Source organism: Epinephelus fuscoguttatus, linkage group LG21, assembly GCF_011397635.1.
Source record: "Epinephelus fuscoguttatus linkage group LG21, E.fuscoguttatus.final_Chr_v1".
Lineage (NCBI taxonomy): Eukaryota > Metazoa > Chordata > Actinopteri > Perciformes > Serranidae > Epinephelus > Epinephelus fuscoguttatus.
Genome location: NC_064772.1, coordinates 4,226,493 through 4,242,300, shown reverse-complemented (window position 1 = coordinate 4,242,300; position 15,808 = coordinate 4,226,493). Strand labels below are relative to the sequence as shown.

Below are 15,808 nucleotides of genomic sequence, written 5' to 3'. Positions count from 1 at the left end.
CGTTTCTCGGCTCCCGGCTGCATCCGCCTCCCTCAATACTGAACCAGTTTTAGAGCGAGTTGTACCCATGAATCATACGCACACATACACATGGGGAAATAGGGTCCAAGTTGAAAAATCCCCTAACTCTGAGTCAGGGGGCCCAGACTCAGAGTTAGGGGGGCACTGGCCCCTGCTGCCTCCTCCCCCCAAAATCGCTATTGCCGAGATGCCCAATTTTCCACCTCGTAGGGTAGTCATATTGGCGGAACCTTTTTGGTTTAAATAGAACAAGGCGCCCTTCAGCCACGGGAGGGGCTGTTGATGACTTGTGGGAGGAGCCGTTGATGATGCCGCATGTGCGACCCACTGGTGGTGGATAAACAGGAAACACCTTGATCCAAGAGGACGGGCCATCCAGGCAGGCACTGTGGCCAAAAATCGACCAGCCTAGAAAGGAAGGCAAGGCTGTAGGCTTCAGGGGCCCGTTTGGTTTCATCAAAGGCAAGTGCGTTACAGAAGAGACTTCAGCAGTGAGCTGAAATTTGAGCTTAGGATGAACACATAGTGGAACAGTTTTGAAAATGGGACTTCTACCTCAAGGTTTTTCTACTCCACTTCCCTAAACAGTTCTCAAAAAGTTCATTTGTTCATGTGTTCTGTATTTCAGTTAAAAACTGACATTTCTTTCATTTCTTTTAATAGAGGGGGACTTAAAGACTCAGTTAAACGAAAAGCTGTTTTTCTGTTTTGCAAAGGGCAACAAGCACACTACACCTTTCTTCAAGAGACTCACTCGGATATATCTGATGTTAAGTTTTGGACACAACAATGGGGAGATAAAATTCTCTTCAGTCATGGGACAAATCGTTCAGCTGGAGTTGCCATATGTTTTATTTTTTATGTCATGGTAAGATTTTGAGTGAAAAAGCAGATACAGATGGACACTGGGTAGCCTGTGTTTTGGAAATTGACACTAGGCTATACTTATTATTTGGATTAACATTTATGGATATAACAATGATCAAAAAAATAGAAATCTGTTGCATCAGATATCAGCAGTTATCACAGAACGAAATACAAATTTCCCCACAGATCACAGGGTGACCAGGTCCCAATAAACCAAATGTAGGACAAGGAGTAGGTCTGTAAGAGACACTGTGGGACACCCGCCCCCAGCGTAAAGTTCAGTCATCAGAGACTAAATACATTCATCATAAACTATACAGAGTCTACTGTATATTAACACTGGACTGTTTTAATTACTGAAGTATTTAGCAACACAGAGACTTGTGGTCAGTGGGATTTGAGGATTCTTAAAATAACATCTGTAGCCTACAGATGTGAAGCCCTGACTGTATCTGACTGAGCCTTAACGAAAGCTGTTGTCTTGTATTTTTTTCCTGAAAATATGAACCTTATAGTCAAGCACTGTTAATTTAGCCTGTGTAGTTGAGGGGACAGGTCAAACTGATATGATGTTGATTTACTGGAGAACTCATGTCAAATGGAGGATAAACCATGAACATAAACTACAGATCACCTGTAAAGCATTTTAATAAATTAATCTATCATAATTAAAACAACTGGAGACTGAAAACAAACTGATATATGGGTCTGATCACTTTTTTAATCAACTGACATCATTCCAGACAGGATGTAAATGTGTCTGTGACTTCCTGTAGCCTACGGACTGAAGGCTGCTGGAAACTGTCCGACTTCACCGCGGCTTTTTGTCACCACCCCGAGCTAGGGCCGCCTGCTCTCGTCTGCTTTCCAGGCAGGGCGCAGTTCATCTCCAATCAAGGCAACATGATGCAATAGATTTTTGAGTTTTCTCAACTTTTGACTACTGTTGACTTTACTAAGATTTACAAGTTTAGACAAGAGTTCTGCCAACTTGGATTTTCTTGTTCACCTAATTATGACATTCCTGTCAGGCTAACAATGAAATTCTTGCTTCAATGCCATGCATTTCCACGTTCAATAAACACAGATTTCCTTGTTGTATAAACATACAATTTTGAGTCTAAAACTCAGCCTTTTTAAGTAAAATTTATGTTGCTTTAATTGTATTCAAAGAATGCTGAATAAATAAATGAGTAATATAATAAAGAGCACACAGCTGAAGATTAGTTGAATCCAGGTTTACTGTTTTAAATAAACATCTCCTGGACATTACTGAGGTAAGTCTGGCCCCAATGTGAAATATACCCACAAATTAAACATTTTGTCACATAACTATATTGTTGACAGTAAACAAAAGGTCCATGAATGACTATAGTGACAAATCCAAAATGTTAAATAGCTACTGACAATGCCACAAACATACATATGAAAATCAGTTGTGCAAGTGTAGCCATACATTGACATTTTGAATGGGCACTAACCACAATGAATTAGATCAAATCAAAGCTGTGCAAACACTAACAATGAAATTGAACAGATACAACAATGGTTATGTGCCTCTTTTGAAGTGGCAAATGACTGGCTGGCTGTGAAGTTTTACATGAGCACTAACCACAATACACAAGAACAGGGGAAACATAGGTTAAAGCCCTATCTGGTTTCCCCATAAACATTCACAGCAAAAGCTTTGTTTTCAGAGAGCTCGTGCGCTGTGAGCATCGTGAGCCGAGCTCGAAAAAGATAATCTGGACTGCTTCAAAGATATACCTCATCTGCTTCGGATATTCAATGTTCATGGCATACAGAAGGCCAAAGAGGTATGCAAAAGCAGTACAGAGGTCTGGTAGGTCATGCAGCACGACGGCCCCCTCCAACACAACAGCCACATCTTGAACATTTGGTGATACGGCAGCAGCATGGTGAGGAGGACAACAGACACACCTCTGAGCATCCTTTGTTCATGGTCAGTGTCCTGAGGAAAAGTAACAGATGCATGATTTAGTACAAAGGATAAGTGAAAGATAAAATACATTTCTACTGATTTGAACTTTAACTTAAGTATCATGCTACAGACCCCTGCCATTCAGCTTGTGGAAGTATTACAAAGATATGTTAAAATTTGTGACTCAACACCAGCATCAAAAAATTATATTGTTGCTATTACCCACCAACTTTGTTGTGATGAGTTTTGTTAAAGGGATAGTTTGGATTCTTTGTGTGGGGTTGAATGAGGTACTGACAGCAGACAGCTTTTAGAGGCAGTGTATTATCTAAAGCAGATGGTGGTCAGCTTGCCCCCAGTTTGGAGAAGCAGCCACCTAAAAAAAAATCAATCCGTTTAAGTGTATGCTGTATTTAGAGTATTTTCACTGCTTTACCTTGCTGTCAGACAGCCTTTTCCGACTGGAAACTGCTGTTATACAAGCCAAATATCGCTCTCTCCAAAGCAACCAGACACCACACAATTTAACTTCGCACCAATTGAGGCAGCGGTAGACCAGCAACTCCTGTGCTCTGCAAGGTAAAGGCTGTCTGACAGCAAGGTAAAGCAGTGGAAATATTCTAAATATAGTGTACACTTAAACTGATAGTGATTTTGTTTAGGTGGCTAAAATGTCCACAGTGGTTTATTGCTTAGCTTTCTACACTGGTGCACCTGCTGCATCTCCAAAATGGGGGTGTGCTGAATGCCATCTACTGTAGGTAATACTGACTATGGATAAGAGAAGTGCCTCATACAACCACACTTCAAAGAAATATCAACTATCCCTTTAAGAAGTATTTTCTTCAAAGTAAAAAGTCAATTCCCACATGCACTCATCACCTCTGTATTGATTTATTAATTAATGGGGCATTTTATTCCCTGCACCACAAAGAGAACAAGCATGTGTTTCTGTGTTGCATTCTACTCATCTTAAGAAGCATTTTCTGCCAAAGAACACCAGCAAACAATAGCCTGCTGTTTCAGGTTGGCTGTTGTCCCTCGGCAGAAAAAGGAAGCTAAAGCCATAGAAACTCCAATCCTCACACCAAAATTATCTGATGAAGAACTGCACTGGGGGGAGATGTATTTTCATTTTGGAGGAACTCTTCCTTAAAATATCTCCAAGCACAAAATAAAATCTTCCACAAAGTGTATCATGCATAAAATAATTAGGATCAGCTATGAGATCATACTCTAAATGTTATTACAATAAGCAATATTACTTGCATTTTTGAAATCTATTTCCTGCAGTTACTATTACTTACCAAACATGTCAGGAAAAACGTAGCTGTGTCATCCCGGAAAAAAATGGGCAGGCCTCTCAGTGCTGCTGTCTTTCGGTGAGACACAATGTCAGATGTCTAAAGAGTATCCAATAGAAAACACACAAGTATGTCAATTAGTTTAGTGCTGCAGTGAATTAAAAAAAAAACAACAGAAATCCTTTATAGTCATGAGAAATAAGCACAAGTCAAACTCCAGTCACATGTGTGGCTGTTCAAACTGTTAACATGGGCGCCAAGGTTGCGTGATCCACACGCGCTGCTCAGGTAGACAATGTGTCCTGGCCATTAGGCTGCTGAATGTATCAAGTGCTCATGGGTTGGAAGTCAAAATAAATGCAGGCTATTAATCCCCAAACTTTGTATGCTTTTAGAAAGCAAAAGGCACTTTACACACCTGTTCATCAAGCTTTTCCAGGAGGTCATCCATCTTCTGACCAAAAGCTCCCCTCCTAGCCCGGTACAGTCTCAGCAGGTGAGGCACATATTTGGCAAGAGATGCACCGCAAGTCCCCAGGGGCCTGTATCACGAAGCGAGATCAACCTTTCCTGGGTTACCCAGACCTATCCTGGGTTGACCCTCAACCTAGAGTTGCTTTATCAAGAGCCGTGAACGCGCACGCAGCGGACCAATCACAATCATGAGAGAAGTGCAGCGTCACAGAGCGCCGTATGTGAGGGGAAAAAAAGTATTTCTCGTGAGGATCAGAGATTAATTCTACTAAAATATGAGGAGGAGAAAAGCAACATTAGATAAAAGGCCAACACCGTGGCAGCTGCAGGAGGAGAAAACATGCGTGGCAACGCGTAACGGGATGAATAATGTTTAGTTTTAGTTTAGATTAGTTTATTTGCACATAATGTTAAAAACAGACAGTATAACATTTACAAGATTAAAAAAAGAAAAGTGCCGGAGAGGTTAGAAGCCACTAAAAGCTTATCAAAGAAATTCCCCTGTCAAAACATCAATTAAATCACATAATAGAGAAGAAGAATAAAACGGGTCAGGAAAGAAGAAATAGAGGAGGAGAGAGGGAAAAATCAAGACAAAACAAGGTAGCAAATAAAATGATGTGTAGGTTAAATGACTCATCACTGGTTCAAGTAGCTACAGTACCTGTACCTGTACATCTGACACTGATCACACCCTTGAATCCCATGAAATCAATGCTGCGCAGATGAATTGCGTGTATTACAATTATCGTCTAACATCATTGCGTCTGATAAATTGGTCTTCTTTGTCATAATGTTATATATGCTACAATAAAGCTTAAAGCTGACGCCACAATTAAATCATATCAACACCAAATTGATAGTCTGAATAAAATCATCCTGATATTGAGCTGTGTTAGAAATTAACAGCTGTGCAGAAATATACCTAGTCTCCCTCTTTAAAAAACAAAAAGGAAAATCCCTCAAACACCATGAAGTGTAGACATGATAGGCTACTTTCCACATTTCCAGCAGCAAAGCTGTCAGTTTGGCCCATTATCTTTAACAGGGATCATTTACTCCAACAAAACAAAATGTTGGCACTAATTAATGGTGCTATTAAGTGTCCACAAATTATCAGTTTCTTTCTTATGAAGGGGTGGGATGAAAGTTCGACTTCTTTCCACTCCTTTTTGAACAATCTTTTCATTGTCTGTTGTTGTTGCTTTCTTTTCTTTTTTATTGTTCAAATTAAACTTTCAAATCAAAATCAATCAAATTAATTAAACTTCCCATCATGACTGGGCTGCATTTCTGTCAGCGGAGTCATTTTTTTCCGAACAGCTGATTGGCCAGTGGGTGGTGCTTTTTATAGGATCAGATTCAACCCTGAACTTACCCTGCTCCGGAGCAGGATAGCCGTTCAGAGTAAGTTACCATGGTGATCTACCCCGATAAGAACTGAACCAGCTTCGTGAGACCGAAAACCCAGGGTTAACCCTGAAGTTACCTCGCTGAGACATTAATCCTGCTTCATGATACAGGCCCCAGGAGGTCTTTGCTGGTGATCTGATGAAATTCTTCAGATACCTGAACAATACAAACAAACAATGTAATTTGATTGCAATAAATGTAACATTACCTATTCGTCAGCTGGTCACAAGCTGCAGGGTCTGCCACAGTTGTCATGCACAATATCTCATGCTTACATCTTGTCCTGTGCTCCCTTATGCATAATCATGTTTATTCAAATTTTCACTAAGCATGGTATTTGTAAACATGAATATTGAGCAAGCAAGCAAAACTTTATTTATATAGCACATTTCATTCCAGGTGGAAACACAATGTGCTTCACAGAGCAAAAAACAAGCCTTACCTCCTCAACAGAAAACAGTGCAGGCCATCTCTCCTGGACCTCTGATACCATAGGCTGCCCTTCTACTACCTCTCTCCGCCTCAGGGAAAATGTCAGCTCCATCTTGTGCCGGATCAGTGTCATGTTCTTTTTCTTCTTCTTCATTTCGTCGACCAGAGCAACTCTTTCCTCTTCAAGAGTAGAATCATCATGATGTTGCGGATGATCTGGGACATGATTGACCTCTCCACGTTTGGGCTTTTTGAGGATGAAAGAACCATCATCCACATCTCCTTCTTTTCTTTTCTTTTTTACATCTACCTCACTGCAGCCTGCCTGATGCAGCTTTGACCGGTAGTTTCCCAGCTTGTACTTGATACTTGTTTTCCATCCATCATAGCCTGTGATGCTACCTGGCTCCTTTAGGCAAGGATACTTAAGAATCAGCGAAGAGGCAACTGATTCAAGTTCCCCTTTCTCAGGGTAGCTTTTGATCTCAAAAATTGCCTGTGCAACTTTATCCAAAATTTCCATTTTAATGTCTCTTGTCACGTCAAGTCCCTTCTTTGACTTTTCGTATGTCTCATTGCCCTTATGCAATTTTAGCTCAACATAGTATGAGAACTTGGGGATAGGAAATGGAGAGGGTCACTCAGTGACACGCCTTAAATTGCTCTGGATAGAATCTGTATAGCTGGAGCTGAAATAATCAGAGTGAACACTGGCTGTATCCAGAGAGGAGACTGAACCAGTGGAATGGTCACTGGATTGATTAAGCGGAGATGAATCACAGTTCCACATAATATGCAGGACTGCACGCTCAGATGGTAATTCAGACATTGCTGTCAAGTTGCACAGTGCATTTCTAAAATCTGGATCCTCAAATTGAAGTGAGAAATCACCTTCAAGTTCAAGTCTCTCCTTAAGTACATCAATCAGTTGGCCTACAGATTCTGGTGCTTCAGGAAGCTGGACTCGCCGAGCTTCTTTGGAGGAGACAACTATCCGATGTAACAAAGTCTGAAAAAAGCAGAGACAAAGAGGGAAAATAAACAGTTAAACCTGGTTAGAAAAGGTTTGACACCTATTTCACAGGCTGCAGATCAGGACTTTTTTTTTCCAGATATATCTACTAATTAGGTTTGATTAACTCATGATTAGCTCCGTCAAACAAATGTAGTGGAGTAAAAAGCACTATATTTGCCTCAGATGTTGTGGAGTATAAGTATAAAATTGTCTAAAATGGAAATACTCAAAGTACCTCAAATTTGTACTCAAGTACAGTACTTGAGTAAATGTACTTATTTGCACTCCACCACTAAATTTGAACAAACAAGTGAAGATGGAATCAGAAAATGTTTGGTAATTTAACTTGATAAATCACAAATACAATCAATTATCAAAATAATGCATATATTTTCTCTCAAATAATCCAAGTTTCAGCAAATATGCAATCAAAGTTTAAACACCACTATAATGTAAAACTTTCAATTTAATAAGATTCTTGTTCAGTGAACCCTTTTTCAATGTAGACAGCCGGCACAAGACAACATACCATTTTGAAATTCTTTAATGAAGAAGGAATGTCCCAGTGGTAACCATCACCTTTCCACCAACTGTGTTTGCGGCGAGAGGGTAGCTAATCTGTCAACACATCTGGATCCAGGGGTAGAATTTCTGCAGAGTGGTGTTCAACAAGCTCAAAGGATCTGAAATGTTCAATATACCAGGAAGAGTCTTTTACAAATGAATGTCACTTCCTCTGCATTGACAAGAATATTCACAATCTTATGGAAATCCATATATTTTATATATATATATACACACACACACACACACACACACACATACAGTACAGGCCAAAAGTTTGGACACACCTTCTCATTCAATGCGTTTTCTTTATTTTCATGACTATTTACATTGTAGATTCTCACTGAAGGCATCAAAACTATGAATGAACACATGTGGAGTTATGTACTTAACAAAAAAAGATGAAATAACTGAAAACATGTTTTATATTCTAGTTTCTTCAAAATAGCCACCCTTTGCTCTGATTACTGCTTTGCACACTCTTGGCATTCTCTCCATGAGCTTCAAGAGGTAGTCACCTGAAATGGTTTTCCAACAGTCTTGAAGGAGTTCCCAGAGGTGTTTAGCACTTGTTGGCCCCTTTGCCTTCACTCTGCGGTCCAGCTCACCCCAAACCATCTCCATTGGGTTCAGGTCCGGTGACTGTGGAGGCCAGGTCATCTGCCGCAGCACTCCATCACTCTCCTTCTTGGTCAAATAGCCCTTACACAGCCTGGAGGTGTGTTTGGAGGTGAGTCTGTTATGTAATTATCTTTCTCCTCTTTATATCTCCCATCTTGTTTTATTTAATATTTGGTTTGCAATTCTATTTCAGTGCTGCTGTACTTGTACAATGCATGTGACAAATAAATCTTTGAATCTTGAATCTTGATCTTAAAGTCATACTCCTGTAACATTTTTCTCAAAGAATTTTCCACATTATCAACATTGCAGTTTAGTTATATATATTTTTTTAAAACGTTTGCTTGATCAGATCTTTGTTATTATTATAGTCATATAATGTGTAAAATAGTGTTTGTCTGCAACTATTTACGTGTGTTGACAGCTAGCCTGCTTATTGTACATCCTACACTGCTGTTTGTTGTATTCGACCATTTATTCGTCAGTCATGAGGCAGCGTCAAGTTCCTCGGTTACTGATTGGCTGGGGGCGGAGAACAACAACAGAGAGTGGCGCAAGAGTGTGTGGAGCAGTTCGTCGTCAGTTTCCCCGGTTCACCGTCTCCACCCGTTTACAGGAACGTTACTGATGTAAATGCGCTATGGTAAGAGTCATATTGAGGACACGAAGGACACTGTATTGTAGTCATTGCTATTTTAAATGAAATGCAGTGCGTTCAGATTGTCAAAGCGTGGTGTGCGTTTTCGGCAAAGCTAACAAACAAGCTAACGTTACCGCCGCTATTCAGGACTCCAGCAGCGTGCGCGCTCACATTCAGCTATCACCCCACTGAAGCCATTAGCCCCTACAACGGGCGAGGGGAAACCAGATAGCGCACTGGGTGATTAGTCAGTGGCATGCTTTGATGTTAACAAGGTTATAAACGTGAGAAAATGAAACAGCTAAGTAGCGCTAGCTTCGGTAGGTAATCAGGGCACGTCATGCACATTAGCTGTGGACTGAGTCTCCTACATACAGTATTGTGTTCAGTGGCTGATGTGATGTGAGTGGGTCATATACAGTAAGCCGTTTGTTAGTGAGTAGCCTTATTACATGTTATTTTGTGTATTAATAATTCATTTAGTTTCTGGGCAGTTGTAGTTGCGTTGTTTGTTACTGTGTTATTGTTGGCTGTAATCCCGCCGTAGCAGCGAGTTAGCCGTGTCTAAAACATAAGACACGTAGAGACACAGAGAACTGATACTCATCGGAGACTGTGTTTCTGTTCGATTTGCATAAAATCATTTGGCACCTGCATGGACAGTGTCATCATTGCGCAAGTGTAACATGGCAGGTACTGTTTATTTCACAGATGTGCGTGTTTCTTTGCGTATCCCTATCAAATAATGAGCAGTACTCACGTGAGGAGGACCGTTTTCCCTCCGATGGTGATCGATGATCCTGAATCCGCAATCAGCATTGACATACCCGGTGCTTGCTATTGTAATCACATTGATATGCGACGGGAAGCATCCGTAGCACTTAACTTTTCTCACATCAGTTTCCCCGCACCAAATGTCTGAACCGTTGCTGTACCTGTGGTCACAATGTTGGAGTCTAATACTATCATAATGTCATTACACACAGAGATGTCTTTGTGTCAGTTTATCACTCTGTCTGCCTCTGCACAGAATGCCCATCGACCCAGCCATTGAGAAAGATCACCAACTGCAAGAGCGGACACCAGAGAGCCCACTGTCTTCATCAAGAGACATCAAGTGCTGGCAGGAGTAAGTGTCAGTTTCTGTAAGAATATAGTTTAACAGTTTTTCCATCTGTGTTGGTTGCAAAATATCTGTGATTCTAAGGTGCATCATTGTTTACAGCAAATCTCGAGGAGCCACGAGAGCAAAGCTGTAGGAGATAAAGATTTTGAATATGTCCTCGCTACATCTGATAGATATTACCTGTGAGGGCAGAGCATCTCCTGGAGGTTCAACGCACACGGTAATGTACAGTGCCTTGCAAAAGTATTCACCCCCCTAGAACTTTCCCACATTTTGTCACGTTTTAGCCACAAATGTAAATGTATTTTATTGGGGTTTTATGTGACAGACCAGACCACCACAAAGTGTTGCATAATTGTGAAGTGTAAGGAAAATGATACATGGTTTTAATTTTTTTTCTACAAATAAAAAACATAAAAGTGTGGTGTGCAAAAGTATTCACCCCCCTGAGTCAATACTTTGTAGAACCACCTTTTGCTGCAATGACGGCTGCAAGTCTTTCGGGGTAAGTCTCTACCAGCGATACACATATAGAGACTGAAATGTTTGCCCATTCTTCCTTCGCCCCAGTCTCAAGTCTTTTGCAGACTCCTAACAGGTTTTCTTCCAAGATTGTCCTGTATTAGGCTCCATCCATCTTCCCATCAACTCGGACTGGCTTCCCTGTCCCTGTTGAAGAAAAGCATCCCCACAGCATGATGCTGCCACCACCATGTTTCACAGTGGGTATGGTGTGTTCAGGGTCATGTGCAGTGTTAGTTTTCTGCCACACATAGTGTTTTGCATTTAGGCCTAAAACTTCAATTTTGGTCTCATCTGACCAGAGCACCTTCCTCCACATGTTTGTTGTGCCCCCCACATGGCTTGTGGCAAACTGCATGGCTGTGTTTCAACAATGGCTCTCTTCTTGCCACTCTTCCATAAAGGCCTGATTTGTGGAGTACATGACTAATAGTTGTCCTGTGGACAGATTCTCCCACCTGAGCTGTGGATCTCTGCAGCTCTTCCAGAGTTACCATGGGCCACTTTGCTGCTTCTCTGATCAGTGCTGTCCTTGCCCTGCCTGTCAGTTTAGGTGGACGGCCATTATCTTGGTAGGTTTGCAGTTGTGCCATACTCTTTTCCATTTTCAGGTGATGGATTGAGCAGTGCTCTGTCAGATTTTCAAAGCTTGGGATATTTTTCATGTCTAACCCTGCTTTAAACTTCTCCACAACTTTATCCCTGACATGTTTGGTGTGTTCCTTGGGCTTCATGATGCTGTTTGTTCACTAACGTTCTCTAGCAAACCTCTGAGGCCTTCACAGAACAGCTGTAAATTTACACTGAGATTAGATTACACACAGGTGGACTCCATTTACTAATTAGGTGACTTCTGAAGGCAACTGGTTGCACTGGATTTTATTTAAGGGTATCAGAGTAAAGGGGGTGAATACTTTTGCACACCACACTTTTCTGTTTTTATTTAGAGAAAAAAATTAAAACCATGTATCATTTTCCTTCCACTTCATAATTATGCACCACTTTGTGTTGGTCTGTCACATAAAATCCCAATAAAATACATATAGATTTGTGCTTAAAACATGACAAAATGTGGAAAAGTTCAAGGGGGATGAATACTTTTGCAAGGCACTGTATATAGTACCATACCACCACGCCTAAATTGTCAGCCACAGGGTAATGCCCTGTACTTCATATTTGTGTCATTATTTTTCAGCGGTAATTGTGTCACTCACTCTGTCGCTAATACTTGTTGCATGTGCATTCAATGCTGAAATGTGTTCATCTAACAACTATAGGCTTTTACTTTGAAAGTGGAATTGTCAAATCCAGCCTGTTACACTACACTGGTTGCACATGTACGTATGGTACATGTGTGTTGGAGACTGATTTTGCTATATAGTTTTTTTCCCCTCTGCAGGTTTTGCCGTGGAGTGTCTGTTCAGGGCCAAGTTGAGTGTGACCACAAGACTGATGGGTCCTGTGATGTGTGCTACCTTTGTTTCTATGTCCTTTCCTGTCTTTTGATACAGATTGTGTCAATTGATGATGAAACTCCATTTGGAAATGTGTAATTTGTCTTAAACACTGCTGTTAACGGTTTGTTTGTTCACCACAGGGTGGCTGTGGGTAACTGTGACGTCACCACTTTGGTGTGAGCGCCATCCTTGGGCCACGCTAGTTCAGTTCATCCTTCAGTCCGTGAGGAGGAACCCCAAGAGACACATGGAAAAATTGTGCATCTGACTTGGTGGAAATAAAAACAGAGAGTATTTTAGAAGATTTTTCACTGCGTGTGAGATCGTTGCTTACTTTCTTGTTATACCAAAGAACATTATACAAAAGAAGACGACAGTTCAGATTTATTTGGAGTGAAATATAGTCTAATCAATATTTTTGTTATTTGTGTTACTTTTGAAATGAAATGGTATCTTTAAAGCCAACTACATTAGGTGCTCAGTAAACTTTGAAGTTGAGTGGACACTGGTGACTGTTGGCCCTGTGTTTCCAGTGTAATTTTGTGTGAAAGCAGTGATTAACAATGATGCCCCTTGATTATTATTTTATTGCATTACTGTATTTTAACATTTAAATAAATTGTGATCACTCTGACTAATGTTTATTGTGTAGCTGTGTCAATGTGTTCCACATATTATCATGTATTTTATTTTAAATCTTGTATTTTTGTGAACATTCTCAAAACCTATGTGTAATATTATCCATGTATGTTCATATTTTTGTAAAACCAGTGTTAAATCGAATTAAGTATTTTTATGGTTCCGTGTCACCTGTTGCAGCGGGGGGACTTGAATTATGTGTGTGTGTGTGTGTGTGTGTGTGTGTGTGTGTGTGTGTGTGTACTGACTGTGTCCCTCGCCAGTGCTATAGGTGAAGTTAATGTGCAGATCGTGATTCCTCCGCCGACCGCAAAGGGTAAGTTGGGAAAGGGGCGCCCGGTGCCACCGCGGTAGCCAGGCATAAGGACGTTGTGAAACGACACATCAAGACGACACATAGTAACGATGCATAGCAACGACGTTGTCAAATGACACACAATAACGACGCATAGCAACGACGTTGTCAAACGACTCATCAAGACGACACATAGTAACGACGCATAGCAACGACGTTGTCAAACGACCCATCAAGACGACACATAGTAACGACGCATAGCAACGACGTTGTCAAACATCAAGTCGACACATAGTAAGGACGCATAGCAACGACACGCAGTAACGACACATAGCAACGACGTTGTCAAACGACACATCAAGACGACACATAGTAACGACGTAAAGACACTGTCAAACAACACTTAGTATAATACACAGCAAGACAACACAACATAACACATCATAATGACACTGTCAAACAACCCATCATAACAACGCTTTGTCAAATGACACAGCATGACAACACGATGTAATGACAAAGTCAAATGACACAAGGAGAGTTCAGTGTTTAATAGACATAGACAGTGCGCGTGTCGACATATTTTTGGCACAAATGGAACCCCATAGTAACAAGCGTAGTTGTCGTTAATTAGCGTCATCTTGAAGTTATACTCCATCTGCACCGCGGCCCCTCTGCTGTTGTCTGACTTCACTCTGTCGTGTTTGTGTGTGTGAGTCTATGTGGGCTTTGAGGAGGTCAGCCCTGACATGCAGAGAGCAGGAGAGAAGCTGCAGAATGATGATATATGAAACCAAAACTTTAAAATGTGACGCCGACCACGGTGAAGCGTATAATTATTACGTCTTGATTGAATTTGCCTTGGGTTGTTTAATACCGGGTCTCGGTGCCAATCTCTGCCCGGGCCGCTCAGAGGTTGCTTCCGTGGTCCGCTAATTGAATAGGCCTGCTCTAGTGAATGCAAAGTCGCTGCACACACATATTACCCCCGTGTTTTCGGCGCACATGTGGATAATTTCCCCTAACAAATCGTTGACACATTCTAGACGCTCTCGGCTCTTTAACATGTAACGTTAACAGAATCATTGGAGGCAACTGTGTGTAAAACGCTGTAACGTTACACAGCTTAGCTAACAAGGTAACGTTGAACTTTGGTAGTTTAATGACTTAAATCAATCTTTCAGTTTATATAGTAACGTTACAGTGCACGGTAACATTTCTAGAAAGACAAAAAACACACTTACCTGCGAAAGCTCAATTGTTGGCAAATGTTCCCAACTCCGCAATTTATGCCGCACTGTCAGTTTTCTTGTCACAAAATGTCCGACTGTCTCCGTCCCCAGACATCAGACCACGTTCAAATGCGGAAACCCCGTAGTCAACGCGTGCAACGTCATCTACGGGGTTTACATCAAGGAAAATAGGACATCAGCAACTTCAACTCCATAATTCTTGTCATACTGACTTGAAAATACTTATTAGGGCAAAATGGAGAGAAATTTGCTGGGCGGACAAGTTTTTGTCAGTTGCGGATGGCAAAGCTTTATTTCTGAGTCAGAATAATTCGAAAACTTTACTGAGATGAACAATTGCTAGTAATCGTTAAGTGTATCGACACTCCCGCGGCACGAGTGTCACCTGTTGCTATCAAGGAGGCTGAAATAGTTGCTATATGGGGAGGGCCCTAGTGCCTAAACGCAGGTGCAGCACTACTATGACAATAAACCAATAAAGAGAGAGCCCACATGGGCCGGCCGCTGCATGCAGCTTCTTCTCATTGGCCGGGGGGGAATGCAAGCGCATGGATGGATAGATGGCCTTCAAAGTTATCAAGAGAATATAGAAACCCAGTTTTAGAGGATTTTGTTAATAACAATAATTTAATAGATATCTGGAGAATTTTACACAGAGAGATTGAACAGTTTACCTGGTACGACGGTCAAAGCAGATTGCATATTGATTACTGGCTGGTATCAAATTCAATCTCAGAACATGTCACAGAAACAACGATCACTAACTGCCCTACAACCACCACGACGGTCTGACAGACCGTTTGGGTTTTTATAATGCAAATAACTCTGTTTAGATAAAACCTACAAGCTTCTCTTCCTATGACTTTTCCTAAAAATGTGTCTTGTATGTTTTCTGAAGCCTATTACAAAAATGAAACACACTAGACTTCTGAGCATTTATATCTCCGACCGCGGCAGAGCGCTGCTGAAAATTATACATTTTGATACATACAGGTGGCTATACATATTGCAAAACTCTGTAAAAGTACACCAAAGCATACATTTTCGTTTCCAGATATTTATTTGAAAACAAAACCATTCATACGGTCAATAAAAGAACATTTTGTGGAGCGTTGGCGGCTTAGTGGGTAGAGCAGGTGCCCCATGTACAAGGCTGTTGCCGCAGCGGCCTGGGTTCGAGTCCAGCCTGTGGCCCTTTGCTGCATGTCATCTCCTCTCTCTCT

At 41.1% G+C, this 15,808-nt stretch overlaps 2 long non-coding RNA genes across 2 annotated transcripts; both read right to left on the bottom strand.

The window, feature by feature from the left end:
• Positions 1 to 2,156: 2,156 nt before the first annotated feature.
• On the bottom strand, positions 2,157 to 6,165 carry LOC125882150 (uncharacterized). The gene is made up of 3 exons (XR_007448309.1): positions 4,553 to 6,165; positions 4,138 to 4,233; positions 2,157 to 2,860 (listed from the first exon to the last, which is right to left on the bottom strand). It is a non-coding gene; the product is annotated as an uncharacterized LOC125882150 (long non-coding RNA).
• A 336-nt stretch (positions 6,166 to 6,501) lies between these two features.
• Positions 6,502 to 14,688, bottom strand: LOC125882151 (uncharacterized). The gene is made up of 4 exons (XR_007448310.1): positions 14,577 to 14,688; positions 8,551 to 8,744; positions 7,998 to 8,151; positions 6,502 to 7,462 (listed from the first exon to the last, which is right to left on the bottom strand). It is a non-coding gene; the product is annotated as an uncharacterized LOC125882151 (long non-coding RNA).
• Positions 14,689 to 15,808: the final 1,120 nt, after the last annotated feature.